At 49.4% G+C, this 16,064-nt stretch overlaps 1 protein-coding gene and 1 long non-coding RNA gene across 7 annotated transcripts in view; one reads left to right on the top strand and one right to left on the bottom strand.

Moving 5' to 3' along the window:
* LOC307223160 overlaps positions 1-14,620 on the bottom strand; it is a 38,975-nt gene extending 24,355 nt beyond the window's left edge. Inside the window, exon 1 of the long non-coding RNA XR_013842004.1 lies at positions 14,335-14,620. This is a non-coding gene — a long non-coding RNA (uncharacterized lncRNA). The remainder of the gene's footprint in view (positions 1-14,334) is intronic.
* The window catches only part of CEP128 (centrosomal protein 128), a 199,907-nt gene that overhangs the window by 107,341 nt on the left and 76,502 nt on the right, over positions 1-16,064 (top strand). The gene's annotated exons all lie outside the window — the stretch shown is intronic.

Below are 16,064 nucleotides of genomic sequence, written 5' to 3' on the forward strand. Positions count from 1 at the left end.
ACTGGGACCTTGCTGGTGAAATGCAGGTAATAAATTTAATAATAATAATAGCAATAACTAGATGGGCTATTTGTATGTTTTACATTCTAATCAGGGATAACAATTTGTTTCTCCCTAGCAAGCCACAATTGTTAGCCAATCTAAAACCATAGTTTGTTGTTGACTTGTTGATTGTGGCTTGTTCAGGAGCAACAAACTATGATCCCTCTGATTATGATGTAATGTGATTTGATAGCTTCCTGTTTTGTTTTTTCTGCTGCTGCCAGGAAGAGAGTGAAAAACCTGGAAAGCTGATCTTATCAGTACATGCAGATGTGGCCAAATGGCAGAGTGCTTTAAAGCTGGCTTTTAGTAGTGTTGACATCTGATAATGTAGGAACTGTGTAAAATTCCTAAAGATTTCCTGCTTCTTGAATTCTGTAGTTAGTAGTCTGGATTATATTTTAATCCTTAACTTCTGTTATAATCAGGATGCACACTGCTTAGTCAGCATTCCATGTTAGCTGCTTTCCAAGAACCCATGGAATCATTACCTTGACATATCTCCTTGTTTCCCGAACAAAGAAATTCTAGTAAGTCTATTAAAAAAACTGTTTTATTGACTTGAGGCCATGACCTTATACATCACTCTGTCCTCTTTTGATCTGTTCCCCTCAGTTTACATTACATGTTTGCTATATGCAAGAACAGACTGTAACTTCCAACTTGAGACGGTTAATCCAGCACACTGACAAAATGAAATTTCCTGGTGATAGCTTCCCAAAAAATGGGGAGATGAGACAACAGGAAAAGTCTTGAGAGGATTACTCAACACTTCTAGAGCATATGAACATTTCTGTATTGTTAGGAAATGAATCCTCTATTGGGAAAAGCAGTTCACAGTGATACTGATGACAACTGAAATGAAACATTGAATCTTTACTATGCTAGCAGATAAGCTTTCACACAGCTATTGTCAGTGACCATCTTCTTCAAAGTGAATGCGGCTGCCTCTGAAAAACGCCCTCCAAATGTTTGAAATACAGTGGTACCTCTGGTTAAGAACTTAATTTGTTCTGGAGGTCTGTTCTTAACCTGAAACTGTTCTTAACCTGAAGCACCACTTTAGCTAATGGGGCCTCCTGCTGTCGCCGCTGCACCAGAGCATGATTTCTGTTCTCATCCTGAAGCAAAGTTCTTAACCTGAAGGACTATTTCTGGGTTAGCGGAGTGTGTAACCTGAAGCGTGTGTGTCAGAGCTGCCCAAGGTCCCAGCTCACAAAGGACCAACGCCAGTTCTTGTTATATACAAAAGTCTTTATTAAGGTTCAGTTTCGATTTCCAAGCCGCGGCGCACAGCTCTATGTCTCAACCCTAGACCGCTGAAGCTCCATCTGAATCTCCTCCCCCTAGACACCAGTTCAAGACCCTAGCCTTGCTCCACCTCTTCCTTTGCTCCTTTCTCCTCTGGGTCTGTCTGCCCGCTGGGGTGTTGCCCTTTCTGGACTCTTCTGATGCTGATTCCCCGGATTCTTCCCCCTGCTTCCGGCGTGCTTTAGGACCTGGCTCCCAATCCGAGCTCCCTGCTGTCCCGCGCGCCTGTACATTTGAACTTGGCGCGCGCGCCCAGCCGACAACCTTCCTCCTGACCGTTACACTGCTCCTGTCACTGCTTCCCCCTTCGGGGGGGGCTAGCTGGATCTGACTTCCCCCCCGTTCCCTCACTCAGCGATAGGGGCGTGGTCAGTCCTGACTCATCTTCTCTCCCCACTGGAGGGGAAGCCGGCCCTGACACATGTGACTCTTCCCCCCCACTACGCTTTGGTGGGGAAGCTGGTCCCGATCTCCAGCTGCTGCTTTGGGAGTCGCCGCTGGCCCCTTGCTTCTGGTGCTTCCCTCCCGGGACCCCCCTTGCCCTGGCCATCGGTGCCCCCTTCTGGGAATCTTCCGAATCGCTGGAGAAGCTCATGGAATCTCTCGGTCCACTGTCATACTCTCCTACGCTGCCCTCGGATTGTTCCCCTTCGCTCTCTGCTTCCTCTCTCCCCTGTGCCTCTGCTCCTGAACCCCTGACATCCCCCTCAAAGCCCCCCTTCCCCCCTCCCCTCTTCGGATGCGGGTTCCGGGTGCTCCAGTGTTGTGGGGGTGAGATACAGTTCTTCCCCTCTGGTGTGCAGCTGGCCGTCTGGGTCCGGCCAGTCCGGAATGGGCTCGTCGACGTCGATCTCCTCTGCTTCCATCTCTCTGCAGCTGTGCTCGAACCCAAGATCCTCCCCCAACACGTCCATGTCTGTCTCCCCCCCGGTCGCCTCGGGGGGTGCTGCCTGCCAAGGCCTCTTCAGCAGTTCCCTGCTCCACCCCACCTCCGGTTGATCGTCCCACCAATAAGAGCGGTCTGTAACAGACCCCGAGAGTGATCCCTCCGGTGAGCGTGTGTCGGGTGCTGGTTCTTCGTCTGATGAGAACCCCTGGAACGTGCTGGCTGAAAGTGTGGGTGTGAAAAGATATTCGTTGAAATAATCTGCCGGCATAGGTCTGTGTGGGAAGAGTGCATGGAACTCGTCTTTGAGGTAGTGCTCCTCCACCGCGTAGTACGGTACCCAGCTGTTGGCGCTGGCCGGGGTACCTTCCCTGGCGAGGAGATATTCCACCCCTTCTTCCCCCCATCTCGAGTCCAAAATCTCCGTGACCTCGTTGAGTGGCCCTGCTCTCGGCGACCCCCCCTGTTGGCGATTTGCGGGGTGGGTCTGGTGTGTTCCCTGGCGCCTGGAACCTGTGGGGTTCCTTGTAGGGTGTGAGCACTGATCTATGAAAGACCGGGTGCATTCTGGAGCCGTCCGGGAGTGTCAACCGGAAGGCTACCGGATTGATTTGTGCCTCGACTTGGTAAGGCCCTAGCTGTTTGTGTCCGAGCTTCTTCTTAGCTAACGTCCTGGCTGGCACTGCCTGGGCTGCTAACCAGACCCAGTCTCCCACCTGGATGTCTTCCCCAACTCTCCTGTGTCTGTCTGCCTGCATTTTGTAGGCATGTTTTGCTAGCTCCAACTGCCTTCGGAGTTGCTCGTGGACCTCCTGTTACTCCGCTGCCAAAGCCTCTGCTCCCTGTGGCTCCCCCTCCCCCACTCTCTCTAATCCCAGGAAGGTTCTGGGATGGCGTCCATTGTTGGCGAAGAACGGTGTCACCCCCGTGGACACGTGCTTCGTGTTGTTGTAGGCAAACTCGGCCAGCGCTAGGTAGTCCACCCAGGTCGAGGGCTGTTGATTCGCGTAGCATCTCAGGTACTGCTGCATGATGGCGTTGACCCTCTCCGCTTGTCCGTTGGTCTGCGGGTGTCGTGCCGACGCTAAGTTGATCTTGACGTTCAGGATGCCCAGCAGCTTCTGCCAGAAGCTCGAGATGAATTGGCTACCCCGGTCGGACAGGATGGAGCGTGGTAAGCCGTGCACTTTGAACACGTGGTCTATGAACAGTTTGGCGGTTTGTTCCGCCGTGGCCACCTTCGCGCAAGGAATGAAGTGCGCCATCTTGGTGAACATGTCTACGACCACGAGTACCGCTGTTTTGCCCCGCGAACTGGGCAGATCTGTGACAAAGTCCAGGGTCACCCTCTCCCACGGTTCGAGCAGCGTCTGTAGCGGTTCCAGCAGTCCCGCCGGCGGCCTGTGTACTGGCTTGGCCCTTTGGCACGTGTCACACCTAGTGACGTAATCTGCGACTTCTCCCCTCATCTTGGGCCACCAAAAGTGTCTGGCTACTAATTCCGCCGTCTTGTCCTTGCCGAAGTGCCCGGCGCTGGGCGCGTCGTGTAGCTGCTGGAGTACTTTCGCGCGGAGGTCGTCTCCCGGCACGTAGAGGGCCCCCTTGCGGATGAGCAGTCCGTCCCGTATCTGGAACTTGTCGTCCTTCGCTGTGCCTCTTCGCACCTCCTCCATCTTGGATTGTGTGAAGGAATCCGTCTGCAGCGCGCGACGTACCGCGTCCAGGTCCACGGTGGCTGAAGCGCATGCCCACGCTTTCGGTGCGAAAATGTGTTTGGCCGCCACCGGTGCCGCTTCCTCGAGATACTGCGGCTTCCTGGATAGCGCATCCGCCATGACGTTGTTGTCTCCCGGGATGTATTCTATCGTGAAGTCGAAATCCGCAAAGAACTCCGCCCAGCGGATGTGTCTCTGGTTCAGGAACCGCGCCGTGCGCCAGTACTCCAGGTTCTTATGGTCCGTGCAGACCTGCACCGTGTGTTTGGCTCCGATGAGGAAGTGCCGCCACGCCTTGAAGGCTGCATGGATGGCCAGCAACTCCGTCCCAGATGGTGTAATTCTGTTCCGACTTGCTGAGTTTCCTGGAGTAGAATGCGCACGGCCTCCAGTCCCCTTGCGGATCTTGCTGCAACAGAACTGCCCCCACCGCTCTGTCCGAGGCGTCCGTTTCCACCCTCATTGGTTTGCAGGGGTTGACGTGTAGCAGCTGTTCTTCGGACGCGAAGAGACGCTTGAGTCTCTGAAAGGACTGCTCCGCCTGGTCCGTCCAGGTGAACTTCTTCTTCTTAGAGCTGAGGGTGTCCGTGAGGGGGTCTCCATCGCGAACCCCTTGATGAACTTGCGATAAAAGTTGGCGAAGCCGACGAACTTCTGGACCTCCTTCCGATTGCGCGGGCTCTTCCAGTCCAACACCGAGCGGACCTTGGTGCTGTCCATGGCGAGTCCCTTGTCGGACAGCTTGTAGCCCAGGAAATCCACCTCCGTCATGTCGAACTGGCACTTCTCCAGTTTGGCGTAAAGTCTGTGCTCCCGTAGTCTCTGCAGGACCGCCTTGACGTCTCTCTCGTGCGCCTCCTGCGATTCCGAGAAGATCAGGATGTCGTCCAAGAAGCAGACGCACTTCTTGTAGAGGAGTCCCGCTAGCACGTGGTGCATGAAGGCTTGAAAACAATGGGAGCCATTTTGTAAGCCAAATGGCATAACTCTGTATTCATAGGTGCCCAAAGGCGTAAACATGGCTGTCTTCCACTCATCGCCCTCCCGCATACGTATAAGGTTGTACGCACTCGAAGATCCAGCTTGGTGAAGATGCGTCCCTTCCTCACCGTCGCGAGCAGGTCGTCGATCTTGGGCATGGGGAATGCCGTGGGCTTCGTCCTCGAATTTATGACCCTGTAATCAACTACAAGCCTCTTTTGGGGCGTGTCTTTTTTCTTCACGAAAAACACGGGACTGCCCCCACTGCTTTGGATTCTTGGATGAATCCCCGCTTCAAGTTGTGATCTATGAACTCCCTGAGCTCTTGCAGTTCGTCTTCAGACATGGAATACAGTTTCCCAGTCGGCAGCGTCGCCCCCGGCAGGAGGTCAATCTTGCAGTCGTAGGGCCTATGGGGAGGTAGCTTGTCCGCTTCCTTCTAGCAGAAGACCTCCAAAAAAGCCTTGTACTTGTGGGGTACCGCTTGCAGCATGCCTAAGTGTAGCTGCGGTTCATCCTCTTGCCCCTCGTCTTCCTGGCCAGTCAGGATGCAGTGTTCTGTGCAGTAGGAGGAGCAGAAGGTCAATTGACGCTGGTACCATGCTAATGCCGGGCTTGTGATAAGATCTTAATTGGCACTGGCTAGCTAATTGCTTTATAGCCCCAATTAGCCCCAGTATAATGCGGTCCGGCACACTTCTTAGCCAAGCTGCGCAGACCTTCTGCTCTCCGGTTTCGCCTTGCAGAGTAAAAACACAGCGGAACAAAAACCGTTGCAGTCTGCTTCAGATCCAAACACACCAAGCACCTGTGTGTCCAAATTAACAGTTCTTTATTGCAGCAAAATATTTACAGCTCAGCATTTCTCAGATTCTCCTGGACTGCTAGCATTCATGGCGTCCGTCTCTCTCAGAGACAAAGAGAGAACAACAAGTAGAGCTCCTCCCTCCTTCCACACGTCAGAATGGGAGGCACTACTCAGAACAACTTAACCCTGTAAGTTCTGAATCCCAACACCCCCTCTTGCCAAGTATTCTGACAAGACCTGTGGATGTACCTTTGCAGACCTCTGTGAGATCAATCCCTTCCCTAATGCCTTGCGCCCTCTCCTGGCGTTCCTGTCAGGCATCTGTGGAATATCCTCACAACTCTCAGAATCGCACTGTGCGAAACTTACCCACGCACCTGTGGCCTGATACCTCTCAGGTGGAATTCCCTTCGTTGTGCGACTGGACCGCCTTGGCACAAACTCAGGCACTTCCTCTGACTCACTGTGGTCAGCAGGTGTGTCCTCTGCATCCCGAGATTCCCCCTCTGACTTAACGCGTCTTCGAACCCTTTGCATTACCCTCACAGGAGAACTAGGCTCACTCTTGGGCTCTCTTTTTACAACTTGTGGAGATGTCCCATCCTGCTCCTGACTTTGGTCAGTGAGCTGATCGTCATCAGCAGACTCAGCCCCTGGCTCTCCTTCCTCCTCATCAGAACCTTCCTGCTCTGAATCAGAAAGACATTCTGAAAGAATATCATGTCTGGCAGGGGTCTTTGACCTTTCCTCCTGCTTATAGAACTCAGCGTGTTTACTGATCAGCAGCTTACTCTGATCACCTGACGGGTATGCAAATCTCCATGCACGAGCCGCTGGCTCATACCCACAGAAGATCATTTTCTGGAACTTGGGTTCACCTGGCCCTCGCAAAGCTTCAGGCACCGGCACCGAGGCCGTTGATCCAAACGCACGGAGGAAGTGAACCTGAGGTTTCCTCCCGTGAAGCATGAAAAACGGTGTGTCTCCTACCACTGAATTGTAGGACCGATTCCAGGTGAAGCTCACATATTTAACTGACTCCATCCAAAACCTTGGAGATAACCCAGAATCTGACAGCATCACCTGTGCAGCCTTAACCAGAGCTCACTTCTTAGCTCTGCCACCCCCCTCTGTTGAGGAGAAGTCACTGTGTGACTTATCCCTTTCTTGTGAAAGAACTTCTGCAAAGCAGACCCAGTAAACTGTGAACCTCTGTTACTAGCAATTGCCTGCACTTTCGTGGAGAACCTTAGTTCCACCTCCTCAATCCAACGTCTAATCAGCTGTGCTGCATCTTCCTTGGATTTGAGACCATGTGTCCAGGTGTTCTGCGAAAAATCATCCTGCAGCGTCAGCAGAAACCTGGCCCCTCCCAGACTTGGTTCCTTCATGGGACCCAACAGATCTATGTGCACAAGATCAAAAGGTTTTGTGGTTACCCTCTCCACCCTGGGGTAACTGCACCCTCTTACCTTCGCCTGTCTGCAAGCCTGACAATCTAGGACTCTTGCACATTCCTCAATTTTACAGCCTTTGCTAACCTCAGGTAGCACCTGTAGTTCTTCAAGACAAGCATGTGCTGTCTTCTTATGCCACGCACAAGAACATGAAACATGAGCGGGAACTGTAGCACGCAGGGCTTGTGCTTTCTCAACCTTCCCCTCACCCTCCAGAGACGTTTTAAGAATGAAGAGATCATTCTGCCCCTTTGCAACTCTAACCAGTTGCTTCCCTCCTTTGGAGATTGTACAAAAACCATGTTCAAAGCAAACCTTAAACCCCTTTTTCAACAAATAAGGCACAGATAAAATACAGTGTTGCATTCCTGGCACAATGCAAACTTTCATCTGCTCCTGCAAAACAGAAAAAAATACATTTGCAATGTTAGTCACATTTTTCTTTTCCCCATTTGCAAACTGAACAGTTTTCCCAGCCGGAATTGCCTTGCAATTCCACATCTCGACTGCAGGGGTCTCTGGAATCAGGTTGCAGTTAGCTCCTGAGTCGATTAGAAAGCGTAAGTCAGTGTCTCTCTCAGAGCTGTCCTCAAACAACGCCATAGCAACAAACGTCTCGCTGCCCCCTCTCTTTGGGCTTCTGCAGCTGTTCTCTCTGGTTGTCTTGGCAACCAACTCCCCCTTGCTCAGGACCTTGGCAGCTACCGTAGAAGTAGCCTCCTCCGTTGCCTTGGAGACCGGACTGGCCTCTGCGTTCCCACGCGACTCTTTAGGCCTTATCTTCACTTTGTCCAGGTGGCCGACCTTGAAGCGTCTAGCTCTCTGCCGCCTTCCAGACTTTGGCTGAGGACAACGACGATCACCAGTGGAAAAACACTGCCCTGGGCTTCTTTCAGCTGGCCTGGCCCCCCTTCTTCCGGAAGAGCACTCTGTGCCAGCCCTGCCCTCGCTGAAACTGCGTTTCACTTCAGCACTCACAGTGGAAAACTTTTGAAACTTGCCTTTGGAACTCTCAGCCCCCCCGACTTGCACCTCAGGGACTGGGGCTTCAGCCATTTCTTGGCTCTTCATGACTTCTCCAGGGCCCTGGCCTCCTGCTGAAGTTTCACACAAACTTCTCAGCACCTCCCAGGCAGCCCTTGCTGACTTTACGCCCTCCAAACTGGGCAAAAGTGATGCGTGTACACATGCTTTTAGCATAGCAAGCTCTCTTTGCATTCTCTGCTGGCTATCTTCAGGCAACGCAGCCTCAAAGCCTGCAATGTCTGTCCCTTCAGGACCTGTATTCAGGGGAAGTGGCTCTTTCTGGCTTACATCCCAAAGCCCAGTAACCAGAAACCAACCCCTTACTCTTCTGGACCAGGTTGCCCAACTTCTTAAAGTGAGCTTTTTAAGCGGAACGTCCTCAAGGACCTGGCTGTCTGCCATTCTCTCCTCTTCCCCGGGGCCCCAGCTGCTACTCACGTAAAACCAGTCAGCTCTCCGGCACCCGATGTTTCAGCTGCTTTCTCAGCTCTCAGCTCTCAGCATCACTTGCCTCTTAGCAGCAGGCAAAACACAGAACGCAAACCTCCGCTTCGGTAGCGGCTTCCCAGCTGTTCAAGCTGACTTCAAAGGACACCGGCAGACTTACAGCAACAGTTTTATAAGCGGTAATTAGGTCTCCATAACCTGTGATAAGATCTTAATTGGCACTGGCTAGCTAATTGCTTTATAGCCCCAATTAGCCCCAGTATAATGCGGTCCGGCACACTTCTTAGCCAAGCTGCGCAGACCTTCTGCTCTCCGGTTTCGCCTTGCAGAGTAAAAACACAGCGGAACAAAAACCGTTGCAGTCTGCTTCAGATCCAAACACACCAAGCACCTGTGTGTCCAAATTAACAGTTCTTTATTGCAGCAAAATATTTACAGCTCAGCATTTCTCAGATTCTCCTGGACTGCTAGCATTCATGGCGTCCGTCTCTCTCAGAGACAAAGAGAGAACAACAAGTAGAGCTCCTCCCTCCTTCCACACGTCAGAATGGGAGGCACTACTCAGAACAACTTAACCCTGTAAGTTCTGAATCCCAACAGGGCTATGCCTGTGCAGCCAACTCATGCCCAATACTATGGGCGTGTCTGACAGGTGGGTGACATTGAAGCTGATGACTTCCCGGTGATTTCCAATTCGCATCACCATTGGCGGCGTTTGCTGTACCACCTGTCCTCCCAGCAATTCTCTGCCATTGACCGTGACGACTTTCAGGGGCATCGTGGCTGGCAGGAGCGCTATGCGATGTTGCTTGATGAAATCCACTCCTATAAAGTCTGCATTACTGCCAGAGTCAATGGTAATGGGGACTTCCAAAGTGAGTCCATTGGGTAGCTGGAGCGATGCAGTGAGTTGCACCACCGGTTTGGGCGGGAGTGGGTCTGTGGGCTGTAAAATCTCTGGGGACTGCTTCACTGACTCGCCTGGCTGGGCCCCAGTGCCTCTGCCTCCAGCCAGGCTTCGTCGTTTCCCTGCAGCTCTCCCCCCTGCTGAACTGCTTCTTTTACTGTTGCTGAGGCTGCAGTGTGCTTTTGGAGCCTCTGGGGACACTCTTTGGCCATGTGCTGTGCACTGTCGCAGATGTAACACTTCCTGCTCCCTCTAGGAGGCTTCGCCTTGACTGCTCCTGGTGTTTGGGCTCTGGTTGCTGTCTGAGCCCTGGCACCACCTATCTCCATCGGCTCTTCTCCCCCTCCCAGTGGAGGCGTGGACTGGGCGCGCGCTGTCTCTCTGGGTAGGAAAGGAGTTGATCTGGCTGGTGTGCGTCCCAAACGTCCGTCATCCTTGCTCCAAGGGCGTTCTTCCAGACGCACCCCTATCGCCAGCGCTCTTTGGACGACTTCCGTAGTGCTGTTGGGTCTCTCCCCCCTCGCAATTTCATCCTTCACAGCCCCATTCAGCCCCTCCCAGAACAGGTCTCTGACGGCAGCTGAGTCTTTCTCCCAGCCCAGCGCATTTACCAACGCAAAAAAGCGGGCGTGATATTGTCTCACAATGGCTTTCCCCTGCTTCAAACCATGCATTTCCCTTCTGGCCACATCCACATCAACCGTTGATTTAAAACAAGCGTCCATAGCCTTGATAAAAGCTATGGAGTCTTTGAGGGCGGGGTCATTTTCACGCCATAAATTGCGCAGCCACGATTTAGCTTCCCCATGCAGATGAGTTATTATGAACCCCACTTTTCCCTCCTCATCTCTAAAGTCTTTCCGAAGCAAATTGAGCACGAAAACTATGTCTGCCCTGAAGTTAGGATACTGCTGCAGGTTCCCATCAAAATGGAAAAGTTATAATTCGCCCAGCCGGCAACCTTCCTCCTGACCGTTACACTGCTCCTGTCACTGCTTCCCCCTTCGGGGGGGGGGCTAGCTGGATCTGACTTCCCCCCCGTTCCCTCACTCAGCGATAGGGGTGTGGTCAGTCCTGACTCATCTTCTCTCCCCACTGGAGGGGAAGCCGGCCCTGACACATGTGACTCTTCCCCCCCACTACGCTCTGGTGGGGAAGCTGGTCCCGATCTCCAGCTGCTGCTTTGGGAGTCGCCGCTGGCCCCTTGCTTCTGGTGCTTCCCTCCCGGGACCCCCCTTGCCCTGGCCATCGGTGCCCCCTTCTGGGAATCTTCCGAATCGCTGGAGAAGCTCATGGAATCTCTCGGTCCACTGTCATACTCTCCTACGCTGCCCTCGGATTGTTCCCCTTCGCTCTCTGCTTCCTCTCTCCCCTGTGCCTCTGCTCCTGAACCCCTGACAGTATGTAACCCGAGGTACCACTGTACTGTGTAGCAGTAAATAAGATGCCGAACATAGGAGCCTGCTAGCTCAGGCCAATGCTCCATCTAGTCCAGCATCTTGTTCTCACAGTGGCCAACCAGATGCCTGTAGGAATCCCACAAGCGGAAGTAGATAGAGAATAACACTCTCTCCTTCTGTGGTTTCCAGCAGCTGGTATTCAGAAACATTACAGCATGGTAGGCAAACTAAGGCCTGGGGGACAGATCCGGCCCAATCGCCTTCTAAATCCGGCCCGCAGACGGTCTGGGAATCAGCGTGTTTTTACATGAGTAGCATGGGTAACGTGTCCTTTTATTTAAAATGCATCTCTGGGTTATTTGTGGGGCCTGCTTGGTGTTTTTACATGAGTAGAATGTGTCCTTTTATTTAAAATGCATCTCTGGGTTATTTGTGGGGCATAGGAATCCATTCATTTCCCCCCCTTCAAAATATAGTCCAGCCCCCCACAAGGTCTGAGGGACAGTGGACTGGCGCCCCTCTGAAAAAGTTTACTGACCCCTGCATTACAGCCTCCAACCGTGGAGGCAGAACATAGCCATCATGGCTAGTAGCCACTGGTGGCCAACTTCTCCATGAATTTGTCTAATCTTGTTTTAAAGCCATCCAGGTTGGCGGCCATCACTGCCTGCCATGGGAACGAATTCCATAGTTTAATTTTGTGCTACATGAAGAAGCACTTCCTTTTATCTGTCCTGAACCTTTTGACATTTTGCTTCACTGGATGTCCCCGAGTTCTAGTGTTGAGAGTTGGAGAAAAGCCTTTCTGTATCCACTTTCTCCATGTTATAAACTTCTGTCACATCATCATTTGTAGCTTAGGGCCCTTGTATCTATGGGGCTGCTTCTCCTGGTATGTCCTGCAGAGGACCTTAAGGTCCATGAATAATCATAGTTTAGAGGCCCCAGGCCCTAAGGAAGTCAGACTATCCTCCACCAGGGCCAGGGCCTTTTCAGTGATGGCTCCTACCTGGTGGAATGCTCTGTCCCATGAGACTAGGGCCCTTCAGGATTTAACCTCCTTCCGTCAGACCTGTAAGACAGAGCTATTCTGCCTGGCCTTTAATTTGAATTCAGCCTGATCTTTTATTTCCCTTCTCTTCCCTCCCCCTCCCCTTTTATGAAGATCACCCACGCTGAGACCCCACAGCTAATTCTCCCCTGACCTCCTCGCTGGCCCAAGTAGGACCAATTCAGCCAGCTAGCCATGGGGATTATTTAATTGATTTTTGAATTTTATTGTTATTCATGTTTTTATACTATATTTTATGCTGCTTTTATAATTAAGTGTTTTAAAGAGTTTTAAATTGGTTGTTAGCCGCCCTGAGCCCAGTTTTTGAACCAGGGAGGGCGGGGTATAAATAAAATATTATTACTATTATTATTATTATTAATCTCTCACTTGTCTTTTCTCCAAACTAAAAAGGCCTTTTCAGTTTTATGTTGAATGCAGTAATCTAGAGGATTCTTTTGAACTGCGGAATAGTAGAATCATCTCTCTACTGCCCTGGTGGGAACCAGATATGATATCTTATTTATTCTTTTGATATTATCCCAGGTGTTCTGTGGTTTGTGTGTGTCTTAATTTAGGGTATGGGGATTATTATTTTCTTCATAAAAGGGGCTGGGAGAATGCGTCAATTAGGTCTCTGAATCTGTGTCTATGCATGAAGCTCTTATGTAAGATGGCACCCATTGCTGGTTGGAGAAAACAAGCTTGAGAAAAGGTTTGAGCTGGGTAAACCAATGGCCTGCCTTGGTATAATACAGCTTTATGTGCTTACGCACATTTTTAAAGAGAAGCCTCTGATGACGATGCTAAATTTCTACCAGTGTTCTATTTATTTTAGGAAGGGGTAGTTCAGACTTAGCATTTTATCTATGCGCTTGTGTAAGAAACACTTCATAAACATCTCAAGGAAGTGTTGGAAGTTGCCATTATAGCTGAAATGTGTCTCTTAACAATTTCTTAGAAACCCCTTTGAGGTTTCTTGATTTAGACCCAAAAGCGTTTTTGCACATCGTGAAATATGCCTTTGAGCTTCTCTGGCACTATTCCTGCACATGTGTGAACACTGCTATTGCAGAATAAAAAACGGGAGAGAATTGATTTTTAATTGATGTGCTTGTTCTCCAGCCTGCTGGTTTTGCATTCATAGTGCAGAGATGGTTGTGTTGTTTTTGTTTGCATTTCCAATATTGTGTTTCACATCTGGAAATCCTTTTGACGTAGTTGGTATAATCAAATATCAGAATTTAAGATCAGAAACGTTTCTATTGTCTAGTGCAAATGTATCATCTCATGATCTCTGTGACCGCAGGGGCTGTAGAGAAGGAGGGGAGAGATTCAAACCAGCTAATCACCACTGCCAGCAAGTGGATATCATTATTCTCTGGCTGCCTCCACTAAGGAGGCCCTTTAACTTCTGGAACTTTACATGCTGATCCAGACTTTCTGTACTGGATAGTGTGGGTATTTAACTAGGCCTCCTGCAAAGGTTAAACCAAAACGATTAGCTTTTACTATAAAGTTGTATAGGACAGCAGTTTACTAATTAGTTTTTTATAAAGTTATTTTTTAAGATGAAAATAAATAAATAAATAAATAAATACATAAATAAATAAATAAGGCAGTTTGAACAGTTAACCATAAAAGCAAATGAAAAATAGCAGGAAAAAACCCCCACATTCATTTAAATCTAATCTAGATGTTTTCCATTTCTCCTCGTTCAGCTTTTGGATCCACTGCAGCCAGTGATGGATTTACATATAAGGTAAACAAGCTATAGCTTTGGGCCCCACTCTCTTGGGGCCCCCCAAAAAATTTAAAGGAGGAAAAAAACTGGGTGTACATTTCCAAAACATAAGATAAAAAAAAAAACCCTACATACAGCAACAGTATGTATTAATAATTAATTCACTATTAATGTACTTCTTCTTAATTGTATTTCACTGTTAATATACTTCTTCTTAATTGTATTTCAGTTCAACAATTGCTTTGATAAAATACATATTTTGCTATGTGCCAATGACTTTAGATACATATTAGGTCCATAAATTGCCATATAGCATATATTCAACACACACAAAAAAACCAGCGACAATTTGTTGTTGACAAAGGACAGCTGGACATATAAAGGGCCCCATTACCTTCAATAGCTTAGGACCTCATCAAACCTAAAAGTGGACCTGACTGCAGCCCTTTCATTCTTGGCTCCCCCCCCCCCCTTCTGATTTCAACTTGTTCTTCCTCATCTCTGACTCTAACATCTGTATTTACATGCATTATTTCTACTCCCCCTCTCAACCTCTTACCCAGTAAGCAGGGCACTAGAGTTCCATTTCGGTTTCTGAATTCCACAAATTGGTTGTGTTTCTTCCTTCTCCCTTTTAGATCTTTGGTTTTGTTTCCCCTTTAGGCTTCAGTTTGCTGGGCTGCACGTTTAAATCTCCTGTTTGACCTTCTGAACCTCCCGGTGAGAACAGCCTCTAAAACAGAAAGCTGCAGTTCTGCAACTCCCCATAATACAAAAAAGGCTGAGAACATTCCATTCCTTCACACTCTCTTAGCCACGATTGTTTTATCGGGAGCGTCTTGTAGGCTTGCATTTTCCTTCCTCCTCAGCCCTGCACAAATTAGAATCATAGAATCATAGAATCATAGAGTTGGAAGAGACCACAAGGGCCATCGAGTCCAACCCCCTGCCAAGCAGGAAACACCATCAGAGCACTCCTGACATATGGTTGTCAAGCCTCTGCTTAAAGACCTCCAAAGAAGGAGACTCCACCACACTGTCGAACAGCTCTTACTGTCAGGAACTTCTTCCTAATGTTTAGGTGGAATCTTTTTTCTTGTAGTTTGGAACCATTGCTCCGTGTCCGCTTCTCTGGAGCAGCAGAAAACAACCTTTCTCCCTCCTCTATGTGACATCCTTTTATATATTTGAACATGGCTATCATATCACCCCTTAACCTCCTCTTCTCCAGGCTAAACATGCCCAGCTCCCTTAGCCGTTCTTCATAAGGCATCATTTCCAGGCCTTTGACCATTTTGGTTGCCCTCCTCTGGACACGTTCCAGTTTGTCAGTGTCCTTCTTGAACTGTGGTGCCCAGAACTGGACACAGTACTCCAGGTGAGGTCTGACCAGAGCAGAATACAGTGGCACTATTACTTCCCTTGATCTAGATGCTATACTTCTATTGATGCAGCCCAGAATTGCATTGGCTTTTTTAGCTGCCGCGTCACACTGTTGGCTCATGTCAAGTTTGTGGTCAACCAAGACTCCTAGATCCTTTTCACATGTACTGCTCTCAAGCCAGGTGTCACCCATCTTGTATTTGTGCCTCTCATTTTTCTTGCCCAAGTGCAATACTTTACATTTTTCCCTATTAAAATTCATCTTGTTTGTTTTGGCCCAGTTCTCTAATCTGTCAAGGTCGTTTTGAAGTGTGATCCTGTCCTCTGGGGTGTTAGCCACCCCTCCCAATTGTCTCTTTAGAGTTAATTGTGATGTGGTGACATGTCTGTTCTTAGGGTAATGCTAACTAACCATGGTTAGCTTTATCTATGATTTGTTAAGGAGCCTCATACCCGGTTTCAAATCAAGTCTTAAACTCTGTGGAGATGTTGCATCGCACCGTGATCACGAGCCATTTTCCTGGAAGGTTATACCCAGGTACAGTGGTACCTTGGGTTAAGTACTTCGTTCCAGAGGTCCGTTCTTAACTTGAAACTGTTCTTAACCTGAAGCACCACTTTAGCTAATGGGGCCTCCTGCTGCTGCTGCGCCGCCGGAGCACAATTTCTGTTCTCATCCTGAAGCAAAGTTCTTAACCTGAAGCACTATTTCTGGGTTAGCGGAGTATGTAACCTGAAGCGTCTGTAACCCGAGGTACCATTGTATTAATCAGCCAAAGGCCTGGTTGAAGAGGAGCATTTTTGCCAGGCACCAAAAGTGTATAATGAAGGCACCAGTCGAACCTCCCTGGGAATAATCACAAATATTGACATCAAGATAGGAACTTTTCTAATTATAATGATAGA

The sequence above is a fragment of the Podarcis cretensis genome (assembly GCF_951804945.1).
Source record: "Podarcis cretensis genome assembly, chromosome: 1".
Classification (NCBI taxonomy): Eukaryota; Metazoa; Chordata; class Lepidosauria; order Squamata; family Lacertidae; genus Podarcis; species Podarcis cretensis.